General features: G+C 38.1%; 1 protein-coding gene across 7 annotated transcripts in view; it reads left to right on the forward strand.

Moving 5' to 3' along the window:
• The window catches only part of PHKB (phosphorylase kinase regulatory subunit beta), a 269,459-nt gene that overhangs the window by 135,375 nt on the left and 118,012 nt on the right, over window positions 1-16,072 (forward strand). The gene's annotated exons all lie outside the window — the stretch shown is intronic.

The raw sequence follows: 16,072 nt of genomic DNA on the forward strand, positions 1-16,072 counted from the left end.
GTAGTTCTGTCTCTGGTCCTTTTTGGTCTTTGCAACATTCCACTCACAGAGTCCCCCTTAGGATCTGTTGTAGGGCTGGTTTAGTGGTGATGAATTCCTTCAGTTTTTGCTTGTCTAGGAAAACCTTGATCCCTCCTTCTATTCTGAATGACAGGCTTGCTGGATAAAGGATTCTTGACTGCATATTTTTCCTATTCAACACACTGAAAATTTCCTGCCACTCCTTTCTGGCCTGACAAGTTTCAGTGGATAGGTCTGCTACTACCCTTATGTGTCTACCCTTATAGGTTAAGGCCCATTTGTCCATAGCTGCTTTCAGAATTCTCTCTTTATCTTTGTATTTCGCTAGTTTCACTATGATATGTTGTACAGATTGATTCAAGTTATGTCTGAAGGGAGTGTTCTATGCCTCCTGAGTTTCAATGTGTGTTTCCTTCCCCAGATTGGGGAAGTTCTCAGCTATGCTTTGTTAAGTACATGTTGGCCCCTTTCTCTCTTTTTCTTCTTCTTCGTCGTCGTCGTCGTCTTCTTCTTCTTCTTCTTCTTCTTCTTCTTCTTCTTCTTCTTCTTCTTCTTCTAATTCTTCTGGAACTCCTATTATATGGATATTGTTCCATTTCATTGAATCACTTAGTTCTCTAATTCTTCCCTCCTGGTACAGAATTTTTTTACCTCTCTTTTTCTCAGCTTCCTCTTTTTCCATAATTTTATCTTCTATTTCACTTAATCTCCCCTCTGCCTCTTCAATCCTCTCTGTCACTTCCTCTAGTTTATTTTGCACCTCAGTTACAGCATTTTAAAATTCATCATGACTATTTTTTAGTTCCTTGATTTCTGCAGCAGTATATTTTCTGCTGTCTTCTATGCTTTTGTTCAAGTTCAGCGATTAATTTTATGACTATTTTTCTAAATTCTTGTTCAGCTATATTGTTTATATCTGGTTTGATCATTTCTTCAGCTGTTATTCTTCCTGGAATTTCTTTTGGGGAGAATTCTTCTGTTTTGTCATTTTGGCTAGTTTTCTGTCCCTTATGTGTTTGTTCATGTGTTTGTTCATGAAAGCTTGTTCATGTGCTGCACCTGTGAGCACTACTATATTAAAGAGGGGTCACACACTATCCAGGACTTGGCCCTTCAGGAGTTGTTTTTTGGAGAGTGTTGCTTGCTGTCTGTTTTTGTGACTTTGGTTACTTTATCTCTTTAATCGTAGTGATGTTTTGGACCCCCCATGAGATGTGCTTTGGTTTGTTCATTGAAGTTGCCCTGGAAAGGAAACAGGCCATCAAAAAATAAACAGAAAAGAAAAACACGCAAACAAAAAAACCGCAAGAAACCAGAAACACCAGGTGTAAGTAAACAACAGGGTAGAAGTGGTGTTGATGGAACAACCCTTATCCCATACAAGGAATGAAATGACAGGTGAATGGAAAAAGAAAGGAAAAGAAAAGAAAAATTGACCAGAGAGAGAAACTATACAGCTTAATCCAGAGAGAGAGTGAGAAAGTAAAATAAAGAAGGAGGTGGGGATAAAGAAAAGAAAACTGACCAGAGAAACTGTACGGCCTAATCCTGAGATAGGAAAATAGGGGCACCTGGGTGGCTCAATTGGTTTAGCATTCAACTTTGGCTTGGGTCATGATGTCATGGTTCATGGGTTCAAGCCCTGCGTCGGGCTCTGTGCTCACAGCTCAGAGCATGGAGTCCGTTTTGGGTTCTGTCTCTCTCTCTCTCTCTCTCTCTCTCTCTCTCTCTCTCTCTCTGCCCCTCCCCTGCTTGTGCTGTCTCTCTCTCTTTTTCTCTCTGTCTCTCTCAAGTAAATAAATTTGAAACAATAAAACTTTTACAAAAAGAAAGGAAAATAAAGAAGGAGGTGTAGAACATGCTCACTGTTCTTCAGGCACCAAGGAGGCTGTTGTCTCGCTCTGCTGCCTCCCATACCTCCCTGGTGCTCAGCTGGGATTAAAATCCTGATATCTTTAAGGTTCACACTCTGTGTGCTCTGGTTTCGGGAAAGTGCTGTTCCGTGCTGCCCGATATATGGTCTCTGACTGGTGAGCACAGGCAGTCTTTGTCCTTTGAATGGATATATACCTTCTTCCCACAGCACTACAGGGAAGGGGTTGCTTTCTCCAACTGTGAACTGCGCCTCTGAACTAGTTACCAAGCCTGAGTCAGCCTCCCCTCCTCCCCAGGTGCGTTGACAGGGCAGCCCACCCCAGTCCACAGAAAGTCCCACAGTTAAAGATTTGATCTTTCTCTGTCCCAGTCCGTGGTTTTCTCTTGTCCAGATACAGTCCTATGCTTCCCCAGCCTCTCTTTCTCTTCCCTTTGTCTCTCCACAGAAGGGGATCCCTCCCCTCTGTTCCTCTGCTGCCAGTTTTATCTCTCCCAGTTTGCAACCTATGGCCTGTCAGGTTATCCTGGTGGGTCCTTGGATGCGTTTCTGTCACTTTGCTGCCCAGACTCTTGGAGTTCAAAGTCCTTTGGCTTCAACACTGCTGCGTTTGGGAGACAAGGAAACTTCAGATGCCCCTACTTCTCTGCCCTGTTGGCCCCCTGTTTGCCACATACTCTTTATCCATTCATCAGTTGATGGACATTTGGGGCTTTTCTATAATTTGGCTATTGTTTATAGCACTCCTATAAAAAATTGGAGTGAATGTGACCCTTCATCAGCATTTTTCTATCTTTGGATAAATACCTAGTAGTGCAATTGCTGAGTCATAGGGTAGTTCTGTTTTTAATTTTTTGAGGAACCTCCATACTGTTTTCCAGCATGGCTGCACCAGCTTGCATTCCCACTAGCAGTGCAAAAGAGATCCTCTTTCTCCTTATCTTCACCAATATCTGTTGTTGTCTGAGTTGTTAATGTTAGCCATTCAGACAGGTGTGAGGTGGTGTCTCATTGTGGTTTTGATTTGTATTTTCCTGATGAGTGATGTTGAGCATTTTTTCATGTGTCGGTTGGCCATCTGAATGTCTTCTTTGGAAAAGTTTCTATTTATGTCTTTTGCCCATTTCTTTATTGGATTATTTGTTTTCTGGGGTGTTGAGTGTGATAAGTTTTTTATAGATTTTGGATACTAAACCTTATCTGATATCATTTGCAAATATTTTCTCCCTTTCCATCAGTTGACTGTTTCCTTCACTGTGCAGAAGGCTTTTATTTTGATGAGGTCCCAATAGTTCATTTTTGCTTTTGTTTACTTTGCCTCTGGAGTCGTGATGAGTAAGAAGTTGCTACAGCCAAGGTCATAGAGATTTTGTCTGTTTTCTCATCTAGGAGTTTGATGGCTTCCTGTCTTCTGTTTAGGTCTTTCATCCATTTTGAGTTTATTTTTGTGTACGGTGTAAGAAAGTGGTCCAGGTTCGTTCTTCTGCATGTCACTGTCCAGTTTTCCCAACACCACTTGCTGAAGAGACTGTCTTTATTCCACTGGCTATTCTTTCCTCCTTTGTCAAAGATCAATTCGCGATACGTTTGTGGGTCCATTTCTGGGTTCTCTATTCTGTTCCATTGATCATTAGAACAATTTCACTGATCAGTGTCTGTTTTTGTGCCTGTAGTGTACTATCTTGATGGTTACACCTTTGTAATATGTCTTGAAGTCTGGGAGTATGATGCTTCCAGCTTTGGTGTTTTTTCAAGATTGCTTTGGCTATTTGGGTCTTCTGTGGTTACATACAAATTTTAGGATTGTATGTTTTAGCTCTGTTTCTTCTGTGAAGAATGCTGGTGTTATTTTGATAGGGATTGCATTCAATATGTTGATTGCTTTGGGTAGTATCGACATTTTGACAATATTTGTTCTTCGTATCCAGGAGCATCGAATATTTTTTTTTCTTTTTCTTTTTCCTTTTTCTTTTTTTTCTTTTTCTTTTCTTTTCTTTTTTTTTTTTTTTTTTTTGTGCGTCTCTTCAGTTTGTTTCCTAAGCTTTCTATAGTTTTCAGTGTACAGATTTTTCACCTCTTTGGTTAGATTTATTCCTAGGTATTTTATAGTTTTCGGTGCAATTTTAAATATAATTAATTCCTTGATTTCTCTTTCTGCTGCTTCATTATTGGTGTGTAGGAATGAAACCCATTTCTGTGCATTGATTTTATACCTGTGCCTTTGCTAAATTCATGGATCAGTTCTATCAGTTTTTTGGTGGAATCTTTTGGGTTTTCCATATAGAGTACCATATCATCTGTGAAGCGAAATTTTGACTTCCTCTTCACCAATTTGAATGCCTTTTATTCCATTCTGTTTTCGGATTGCTGAGGCTAAGACTTCCAATACTATGTTGAATAATAGTGGTGAGAGTGGACATCCCTGTTGTGTTTCTGAGCTCTCGGGTTTTCCTCATTGAGGAGGATATTAGCAATGGGTCTTTCATATATGGCTTTTATGGTCTCGAGGCATGATCCTTCTATCCCTACTTTCTTGAGGGTTTTTATCAAGGAAGGATCCTGTATTTTGTCAAATGTATTCTCTGTATCTATTGAGAGGATCATGTGCTTCTTGTCCTTTCTTTTATTGATGTGATGTATCACATTGATTGTTTTGCAGATATTGAACCAAGCCTGTATCCCAGGTGTAAATCCCACATGGTCATGGTGAATAATTCTTTTAATGGATTGTTGGATCCGGTTGGCTAATATCTTGTTTAGGATTTTTGCATCTGTGTTCATCAGGAAAATTGGTGTGTAGTTCCCCTTTTTAGTGGGGTCTGTGTCTGGTTTTGGAATCAAGGTAACGCTGGCTTCATCGAAAGAGTTTGGAAGTTTTCCTTCCATTTCTACTTTTCAAAAGAACAGGTGTTAACTCTTCTTCAAATGTTTGGTAGAATTCCCCTGGAAAGCCATCTGGCCCTGGACTCTTGTTGTTTTGGGAGATTTTTGATTACTAATTCTATTTCCTTACTGGTTATGGGCCTCTTCAAATTTTCTGTTTCTTCCTGTTTCAATTTTGATAATTTATATGTTTCTAGGAATCTGTCCATTTCTTTTATATTGCCTATTTTATTGGCATGTAATTGCTCATAATATTCTCTTATTATTGTTTGTATTTCTGCTATGTTGATTGTGGTCTCTCTTCTTTCATTCTTGATTTTATTTATTTGGTTGCTTTCCTTTCCTTTTTTTTTTTTTTTATCAAACTAGCTAGGGGTTTATCAATTTTGTTAATTCTTTCAAAGAACCAGCTTCTGGTTTCATGGATCTGTTCTACTGTTTTTTTTGGGTTTGTTTTTGTTTTTGTTTTGTTTTGTTTTGTTTTGGTTTTGGTTTTGTTTTTTTTTTTTTTTTTTTTTTTGGTTTCGATAGCATTGATTTCTGCTCTAATCTTAATATTCCCTGTCTTTTACTGGTTTGGGGTTTTATTTGCTGTTCTTTTTCCAGCTCTTTAAGGTATAAGGTTAGGTTGTATATCTGAGACCTTTTTTCTTCTTTAGGAACACCTGGATTGCTACATTCTTCCCTCTTATGACTACCTTTGCTACATCCCAGAAGTTTTGGGATATATGTTATCATCTTCATTGGCTTCCATGTACTTTTTAATTTCCTCTTTAACTTCTTGGTTAGCCCATTCATTCTTCAGTAGGATGTTCTTTAGTCTCCAAATATTTGTTATCTTTCCAAATTTTTTCTTGTGGTTGATTTCAAATTTCATAGTTTTGTGGTCTGAAAATATGAACGGTACGATCTTGATCTTTTTGTACTAGTTGAGGGCTGATTTGTGTCTCAAAATGTGATCTATTCTAGAGAACGTTCCATGTGCACTGAAGAAGAATGTGTGTTCTGCTGCTTTAGGATGAAATGTTCTGTGTATATCTGTTAAGTGCATCCGGCCCAGTGTGTCATTCAAAGCCATTGTCTTCTTGGTGATTTTCTGTTTATATGATATATCCATTGCTGTAAGTGGGGTGTTGAAATCTCCTACAATTTTGGTATTATTATCAATGAGTTTCTTTATGTTGGTGATTCATTGATTTATATATTTGGGTGGTACCATGTTTGGAGCATAAATGTTTACCTTCTATGTTTGGAGCATAAGTGTTTACAATAGTTACATCTTCTTGGTGGACATACCCCTTAATTATGATATGATGCCCTTCTTCATCTCTTGTTCCAGTCTTTATTTTAAAATCTTTATTGTCTGATATAACTGTGGCTTCTCCAGATTTCTTTTGGTGACCATTTGCATGATAGATGGTTCTCCATTTCCTTCTTTCAATCTGAAAGTGTCTTTAGGTCTTAAATTGGTCTCTTGTAAACAGCCTATAGATGGCTCTTGTTTTCTTATCCTTCTGTTACCCTATAGTTTTGATTGGAATGTTTAGAGTGAGTATTGAAACATATGAATTTATTGCCATTATGTTGCCTGTAGAATTGAAGTTTCTGTTGATGTTCTCTGGTCCTGTGTAGTCTTTGCTGCTTTTGGTCTTTTTGGTTTTTTTTTGCTTGTTTGTTTTGTTGTTGTTGTTGTTGTTGTTGTTTGGTATTGTGTCCCCTCGGAGAGCCCCCTTAAAGTTTCTTGCAGGGCTGGTTTAGTGGTCATGAACTCCTTTAATTTTTTTTTTTTTTTTTTTGTCTGGGAAACTTTTTTCTCTCCTTCTATTTTGTTTTTTTTTTTTAATTTTTTTTTCAACGTTTATTTATTTTTGGGACAGAGAGAGACAGAGCATGAACGGGGGAGGTGCAGAGAGAGAGGGAGACACAGAATCGGAAACAGGCTCCAGGCTCTGAGCCAGAGCCAGAACCTGACGCGGGGCTCAAACTCCCGGACCGCGAGATCGTGACCTGGCTGAAGTCGGACGCTTAACCGACTGCGCCACCCAGGCGCCCCTCTCTCCTTCTATTTTGAATGACAGCCTTGCTGGATAAAGATTTCTTGGCTACCTATTTTTTCTTATTCATCACATTGAATATATCCTGCCACTCCTTTCTGGCCTGCCAAGTGTCTGTGGATAGGTCTGCCACAAACCTGATCTGTCTTCCCTTGTAGGTTAAGGACTTTTTTCCTTTGCTGCTTTCATGATTCTTTCTTTGCCTGAGTATTTTGTGAATTTGACTATGAGATGTCTATTGGATGGTCAGGTTTTTTTTAACCTAATGGGAGCCCTCAGTGCTTTCTGAATTGTGATCTGTGTCTTTCCCCAGGTTAGGAAAGTTTTCCACTATGATTTGCTCACATAACCCTTCTACCCCTTTTTCCTCTCTCTTCATCTTCTGGGAACTCTATGATTCTAATGTTATTAGTTTTTAATGAGTCACTGAGTTCGCTAATTAAAAAAAAATTTTTTTTTAAACATTTATTTGTTATTGAGAGACAGAGATAGACATAATGTGAGCAGGGGAGGGGCAGAGAGAGAGGGAGATGCAGAATCCAAAGCAGCTCCAGGCTCTGAGCTGTCAGCACAGAGCCTGATGCGGGGCTCAAACTCACAAATGGTGAGATCATGACCTGAGCTGAAGTCGGTCACTGAAGTGACTGAGCCACTCAGGTGCTCCGAGTTCTCTAATTCTTATATCGTGCTCATTTGTCTTAGGCTTTCTCTTTTTTTCTGCTTCATTATTGTCGTAAGTTTGTCCTCTATATTGCTGATTCGCTGCTCTGCTTAATCCATAGTTGCCGCTGTGACAACTATTCTTGATTGCAGTTTAGGTATAGCATTTTTAATTTCATCTGTTTACTTCTTTTATCTCTACAGAAAGGGATTCTAATCTATTTTCAACCCAGCCAGTGTTCTTATTATCGTGATTGTAAATTCTGGTTCAGACATTTTGGTTGTATCTGTGTTAAGACCATGACTGTCATTTCTTCCTGGTCTTTCTTTTAGGGTGAATACCTTTGTTTCATCATTCTGAAGGAAGAAAAGGTATTAAAAAACTAAAAAATACAAATTAAAAAATTAAAAACAGCACAAAATATCAGATAAAGAATGCTAGAGGGGTGCCTTGGTGGCTCAGTCGGTTAAGCGTCTGACTTCAGCTCAGGTCATGATCTCGTGGTCCATGAGTTCAAGCCCCGCATTAGGCTCTGTGCTGACAGCTTGGAGCCTGGAGCCTCCTTCAGATTCTGTGTCTCCCTCTCTCTTTGACCCTCCCCAATTCATGCTCTATGTCTTAAAAATAAACGTTAAAAAAAATTAAAAAAAAAAAAAGAATGCTAGATCCTAGGTGTGTTTTGGTCAGGTTGTTGAAAAAGACCTGATAGATTAGAGAAAAAAGGGGAAGATAGAAAAGAAAAGGAAAGAAAATAAAAGGAAAAGGAAAAAAGACAAAAAAAGGAAAACGTTTGAAAATTTAAAAAATGGATACAATAAATTAGAATAAAATGAAATGATGTCAGTAAAATAGAATTTAAATTTCCAAAAAAGTGAAAAATATAGTAGGAAAAATCTAAAGAAAAATATTTTTAACAAAAATAGAAATTAAAAATAGTTTTTTTTCTTTCTGTGTTCAAGAATAAGAAAGGAAAACAAATTGAATAGATGGGCCATTGAACTGAATCAAATATGATTGTAATTATATCTGGTTTCCCACAGAAGTCAAATTGTGAAACACTTTATAGTCCATAAACTAAGCATGCAGTGAGACTTATGGTGTTGTTCTTCAAGAGTGTGGTTGGTCTACTTGGGTGGGGCTTAGTGTAATGGCTCCATTCACCACTAGATGGCACTCCTTAGCTTACTGGGGTAGATTACTGTCCTATGTCTAGGCGTGTATGCGCCATCACCCAACTACCCAGTCTCTAGTCTCAGAACTCTGTGCTCTCCCGCACCAGCATTTAAGCACCCGTACTTTGTCTCCGGCTTCTGTCCACTCCCTGCTTCTACACTGTCCATGACCAAGTCGTCAGGTTGCCAGGCTGCATCCTCTTGTGTTTTATTTCAGATGGGGCTGTGTTTCCCAACCCCTCACTTCTGTGTGACTGGAGCTTTGACCCATTTTGGTTCCCTGAAGGAGGGTTTTGCTGATCAATGCCCAGGTACAGGCCTGTCCCCAGAAACATTTGCAAGACCATGTCCTTGCAAAGGCCCAGTGACTGCATCTGGGCACCAGCCCGCTCCATAAAATGTTCATGCCATCGTGTAGCAGCAGTGTTTCAGGGATTATCACAAATCACAACACACATCTGGCAAGAGGCTTCACCCTTAACGTCCTTGTTCCAATACCAGCAAATGTGGCCTTTTTCTGGGTTCCACTAGTACCTTTGCCTATGGGGTGGGTGCTGCACTGCCTCTACCAAATGTCCTCCTAGCAGGGGAGCCACCTCTCCCTGTGTGGCCTGAGGACCCCGAGGACCTCGCAGTCTGCTCCCGAGGATTCACCCTTCCCACTAGAGCACCACAAGTTGAGCTGTGGAGTTTTAGACTCTGAACTTCCCCTGTTTACACAGTCTTAATGTAATTTAAACCCTCTCCTTTTCCTTTCTCCTTTTTTTGTTCAGTACCTTGCAATGTTTCCCCTATGACTTTTTCTTTTTCTCTCCAGCTGCTTTTTGGGTGGGAGTACTTTTCCTGTACTCTACTCCCCATCTCCATCTTGTCTCTGAAATAAGAATGTTCCTTGCCCTCTGTGGCTTTTCTCTCCCCCAGTTTACCTCTCCATGCTGTGTACCTGCCAAATTCTGTGGTTCAAGTTGTCCAGATTGTTGTGCTAATCCTGAAAGCAGTTTTCTAGGTATCCAAAATAGTTTAGTGTTGATCTGGCTGCATTTCAGCGATGAGAGACGCCAAGAAAAATTTTTCATTCTGTCCCGCCATTTTGGCCCCTCTCCTCATTTTTGCTTTAATTACCCTTGCTTCCTGAGACACGTCTCAGTATAATGTTGCTGTGGCTGAGGTCGGAGAGGCTTTTGTCTGTTTTCTCTTCTATGATTTTTTGGTTTCCAGTGTTACATTTCGGTCTTTCATCCATTTTGAATTTATTTTTGTGCATGGTGTAAGAAAGTGGTGCACATTCATTTTTCTGCACATCACTGTCCAGTTTTCCCAACACCATTTACTAAGGAGATAATCTTTTTTCCACTGGATACTCTTTCCTGCTTTGTTGAACATTATTTGGACATCCATTTGTGGGTCCATTTATTGGTTTTATATTCCGTTTCATTGATCTATGTCTGGTTTGTTTTTTTGTTTGTTTGTTTGTTGGGTTTTTTTTTTTCCAGTGCCATACTGTCTTGATGATTACAGCTTTGTAATACAGCTTAATATCCAGAATTGTGATGCCTCCAGCTTTGGTTTTCTTTTTCAACATTACTTTGGCTGTCTGGGGTCTTCTCTGGTTCCACACAAATTTTAGGATTGTTTCTTCTAGTTTTGTGCAGAATGCTGGTGGAGTTTTGACAGGGAATGCATTGAATATGTAGATTGCTTTGGCTAGTATAGACATCTTAACAATATTTTTCTACCAATACATGAGCACAGAATGTTTTCCCATTTTTTTGTGTCTTCCTCAATTTCTGTCATAAGCTTTTTGTAGTTTTCAGCATATAGATCTTATACTGCTCTGGTTACATTTGTTCCTAGGTATCTTATGTTTTTTGTTGCAATTATAAATTGGATCAATTCCTTGATTTCTGTTTTTGTGCTTCATTATTGGTGTATAGAAATGCAACTGATTTCTGTTCATTGATTTATATCCCGTGACTTTGATGAAATCACATATCAGTGCTAGCAGATTTTTAGTGGTGTCTTTCAGTTATTCCAAGTAAAGTATCATGTCATCTGCAAAGAGTGAAAGTTTGACTTCTTCTTTGCCAGTTTGGATGCCTTTTATTTCTTTTTGTTGTCTGATTACTGACAGTAGGACTTCCAATACTGTGTTGGACAACAGTGGTGAGAGTGGTCATCACTTCATGTTACTGACTAGGGGGAGAGCTCTCAGTTTTCCCCCATTGAGGATGATATTAACTGTGGGCCTTTCATATCTGGCCTGTATAATGCTATGTTCTTTTTTCCCCTACTTTCTTGAGGGTTGTAATCAAAAAAGGATGCTGTATTTTGTCAAATGCTTTTTCTGCATCCAATGAAAGGACCTTGTAGTTCTTATCCTTTCTTTTGCTAATGTGGTGTATCATGTTGATTGATTTGTGAATATTGAAACAGTTCTGCAGCGCAGGAATAAATCCCACTTGATAATGGTGAGTCATCTCTTAATGTACTCTCAAATTCAATTTACTAGTATCTTGTTGAGAATTTTTGCATCCAGGTTCATCAGGGATATTGGTCTGTAATTCCCCTTTTTAGTGGGGTCTTTGTCAGATTTTGGAATCAAGGTAATGCTGGCTTCTTAGAATGAGTTGGGAAGCTTTCCTTCCATTTCTACTTTTGGAACAGTTTGAGAGGAATAGGTAGTAACTCTTCTTTAAATGTCTGGTAGAATTCCCCTGGGAAGCCATCTGGCCCAGGACTCTTATTTGTTGGGAGATTTTTGATAACTGATTCAATTTCTTTGCTGGTCATGTTCAGTATTTTTTTTTTTTTAATTTCACTTGAGACTTTCTCTTTCACCCATGTGGATTGTGTTGATGGACAGGTATTGTTTTGTTTACAAGTGTTGGGAGATTTTCCTATTGCCTTCTGTTATTGATTCTAATTTGATGCCATTGTAGTCAGAGAACACATTGTGATTTTAGTAGCTTTATATTTTTGAGGTTTTATTTATGGCCAAGATATTGTCTATCTTGGTATATGTTAGTGGGCACTTGAAAAAAACAAGGTATACTCAACTCTCGTTATGTAGATTTTTATTAGTCAGCTTGGGCTATCATAAAATACCATAGACTGGATAGCTTAAATAATATAAATTTATTTTGTATAGTTCTAGAGACTAGAAAGTCCAAAGGCAAGACCAAAGTGCCAGCTAATTTGATTCTGTGTTGAAGACTCTCTTTCTGGTTTGCTGATGGTTATCTCTGATATCTCGTAGGGATACCAATGCCATCATTAGGGCGACCCTTCATGATCTAATCTAAATGTGATTACCTTCTAAAGGCTCCATATTCAAATATATAACATTGGAGGTTAAGGCTTTAATGTATGTATATTGGAGGGGAACATAATTCAGCCCATAGCAAGAATGTTATAAAAATATTGACTGGATTCTGCTGTATAATCGTCCTTCTGTATCCTCACTGATTTTATATATAGTTGTTTTACTCATTGTTGAAAAAGAAGTGTTAAAGTCGCCACCTATAATTATGATTTTGTCTATCCTTTTAGTTCTATCAGTTTTGCTTCACATGTTGTGCAGCTCTTTTATTTGCTGCTTGTACATTGAATATTGCTATATTTTCTTGGTGAATTGACTTTTTTCATCATTATATTATATCCCTCTTTGTAGTAATTTTCTTTGCTCTGATATCTACTTTGTCTGATATTAATATAGTCACTCTTTCTTGTTGTAAAGTAATGTTTGCATGAGATTTCTTTTTTATCCTTTTACTTTCAATCTGCCTATATTGTTATATTTGAAGTGAGTGTCCAATAGACAATATATAATTGGGTCATGTTTTTAAATAAACACTGCCAATCTTTCTTTTAATTGACATATTTAGACCTTTTACATTTAATGTAATTACTGATATGTTTGGAGTTAATTCTGGCATTTTATTTTATTTGTTTTGTGTTTCTCTTGTTTTCATTTCTCTTTTCTTACCTTCGTGTGAGTTCTTGAACATTTTTTAGAATTCCATTTTGACTTATATATATTAGATTTGAATGGATCTTTGTGTATAGCTTTTAAGTGCTTGTTGTAGGTATTACACATATACAGATACAGATACATTTACATTTACAACAATGCATCTTATTGATATCACCGTTTTACCAGTTGGAGGGAAATACAGAAATCTTACCTCCCTTTATGTGATATTACCCTCTCCCATTTATAATATAAATATCCTAAACATTTCCTCCCCATACATTTAGAACCACAATTTTACAACTTTTGCTGTAACCATCACACAGAACAAAAGCCTATTGTATTTACACATATTTTTGCTTACCATCTTCCCTTTCCCTTTTTGATTGTTCCAAGATGGTTGATTTCTTTCCCTCTCTCTTTCTGTCATTTCCTTTCTGTTTTGAGAACTTATTTTAATCACAGTTTTGGAGTAGATCTGCAGGTGACAGAACTCTTCTTTTTCTTTTATCTGAGAATGTCTTGCCTAGATAGATAGATAGATAGATAGACAGACAGACAGACAAAATAATATATTTACTGGTATAAGATTCTGGGTTGACAGTCCTTTTCTTTCCGTGCTTAAAAACTTTTGTGCCGCATCCTTTTAGCCTTCATGGTTTCTCATAAACAAGTCACTGCTATTCAGTTAGTTTTCCTCCTATAGGTAAGGTGTTTTCTCAGGCTTCTTTCAAGACTTTTTTTTCTTTTAAAGATTTTTTTGTTTTTAAGTAATCTCCACACCCAACATGTAGCTCAGACTCACTAACCCGAGATCAAGAATGGCAAGCTCCGGGGCGCCTGGGTGGCGCAGTCGGTTAAGCGTCCGACTTCAGCCAGGTCATGATCTCGCGGTCCGCGAGTTCGAGCCCCGCGTCAGGCTCTGGGCTGATGGCTCAGAGCCTGGAGCCTGTTTCCGATTCTGTGTCTCCCTCTCTCTCTGCCCCTCCCCCGTTCATGCTCTGTCTCTCTCTGTCCCAAAAATAAATAAATGTTGAAAAAAAAAATTAAAAAAAAAAAAAAAAAAAAGAATGGCAAGCTCCACTGACTGAGCCAGCCACGTGCCCCCTTTCAAGATTTTTAATTTGTATTAGTTTTCAAAACTATGGTGTGTCCTAGCATAGATATTTTTATTTTATTCTGTTTGAGTTAGCTGCTTGAATCTGTAGCTTTTGTCATTTGATAATTAGGAAGTTTTCTGCCATAATTTCAAGTACTTTTTTTTAGCCCTGCCCTTTTTCTCCTCTCCTTCAGGGAGTCCAGTGACTTGAATGTTAGATTTTTTGTTAAAGTCCCATAGATCCCTGAGGCTCTTTTCATTGTTTTTTAGAGTCTTTTGTTAAGACTGGATAATTTCTATTGTTTTATCTTTTAATCTAGTTGTTTTTTCTTCTGTCTTCTCCATTCTGCCATAAATCCTGTCCATTAAGCCTTTTGCTCTGATTATTGTATTTTTCAGTTCTAAGAGGTTTGCTGAGACTGCCTGTTTCTTAGCTGAGGCTTTCTATCTTGTCATTTGTTTCACTCATATTCATAATTGCTCAATGAAGCATTTTTATCATGGCTGTTTTAAAATTTTGTCCCATAATTCTAACATCTCTTCCATTAGCATTTATTGATTATCTTTTTCATTCAGTTTGAGATCTTTCTGTTTTTAGATATGATGAGTGATTTTTTTTTTATTAAGGCATGGACATCTGGGTATTATATTATACAACTCTGAATCTTTTTTTAACCTTTTACTTTAGCTGTATTTTATTGACACCATTCTGGTAGGGGAAGGGGACAGGAGCATCACTCTATTATTGCCAGTTTAGAATGTATTGCCAGGTTTTTTGTTGACACCCAAGATAGAGTCTTCATTCCTTCTGGATCTGGGTGGGATGTATTGCTCCCCAGTTGGCTTCCACTGATACCTTCCTGGTTGGAAAGGATAGGAATGCTTCGTTACTTATTCCCAACAGGCCTCCATTTATATGATAGGGAAAGGGTGTAGCCTTAGAGCTGGGCATTAGTGAAAGACCTAACTCTCCATTGGACCTCCTATGATGACATTCCAGCAGGACGGGGAGGTTCATTTCATTACTGATGGGTAGGAGTGGAAATCTAGGCTCTCCATGTGATCCTCACAGTATGAGGAGGGGAAACTTCTTACCACCCATTGGGAATAAAAAGTCTTGGCTTCTTTCTTGGACTTCTCTGATATCACCACAGCTGAGAGGGTTGGTGATTGGGTATGGTTCCTCATTATAGACTCTGGAGTGTAGATGTCTAGGTTTCCCATTCAGCCTTTATAGGACTGGGTGGAGATAAGGACCATGGTCTTTTTCTGAATGGTTATTGTCTAAAGTTTTCTGTTTTATTGGGCTTCCCTATTCCTCGTCCTTTGGCTAGAGAGAGCAGGTTTTTGTTGGGGCTTTTTTAAATGTACCTACTGACATTTCCTAGTTGTTGACTTCGTTAAGTCTGTTATATATGAGGCAAAAAGGAAACTCAAGGTGTTTACCACAGTGTTGTTCCTAAAATCCTGAGGTTCTTAGCCAGTCTGCCTTTTTCCCCCATTTTCTGAACCTTTTTATGTTTGCTTATATAATGTCCAAGGTTTTTAGTTATATTTAGTGAAAGGAATAGGGAAAGTTATGTCTGCTTCACCTTTCCATCCATGTATTTCAAAATAAGTTTCCCACTTCTTTCTATTCTTTCAAAATAGATTTCCCTATCTGGTAATAAAAGTAGTAGTCTTACTTGAGAACATTTCATGTAAACAACTCATAGAAAATATGGATGGCAATGACATGATTAGCTTAAAACAGTGCTTCTCAAATTTAAAGTATATTCAAGAATGTAGAGGGCTTTTTAACACTGTTGGGTCCCACTCCCAGAGAGGAGTGAGAACTGGCATTTCTAACAAGTTCCCAGGGAATGCTGCTGCTCTGGGGACCACACTGCACTGCTCTGGGGATTACTGCACTGTAATCACTGCTTTAAAGAAATATTTAAATGATGACAGGTCATGACTTCTAAATGATATTAATGGCATACGCAGTTGCTTTAAGTAAAAAAAAAAAAAAGAAATTATAATAAGTAAAATAAGCCAGGTATTTGATCTAAAATACTTAAAGGTTGGTATTTATAAGATGACAGTGTCACATTTTTAATGAAATTGGGGTCTTCCCACTTTTTAGCACTATTGTATATGACATTTGAGAGGCCAAAAGGGTACAGATTTTACACAAAGAGAAGAGTATAGCAAAGAAATGAGAGGTGTGGTGATCATTTGTTCTTTGAGCATAAAATAATGCCAATTTTATTGGACCCTAAGCAAAGAGCATTTGAATGGTTGTATTAAACTCCTATTAAACTCTGGTAAGTGTATGACGTGCAAGATCTTTTTTAAAG

Source organism: Felis catus, chromosome E2, assembly GCF_018350175.1.
Source record: "Felis catus isolate Fca126 chromosome E2, F.catus_Fca126_mat1.0, whole genome shotgun sequence".
NCBI lineage: Eukaryota > Metazoa > Chordata > Mammalia > Carnivora > Felidae > Felis > Felis catus.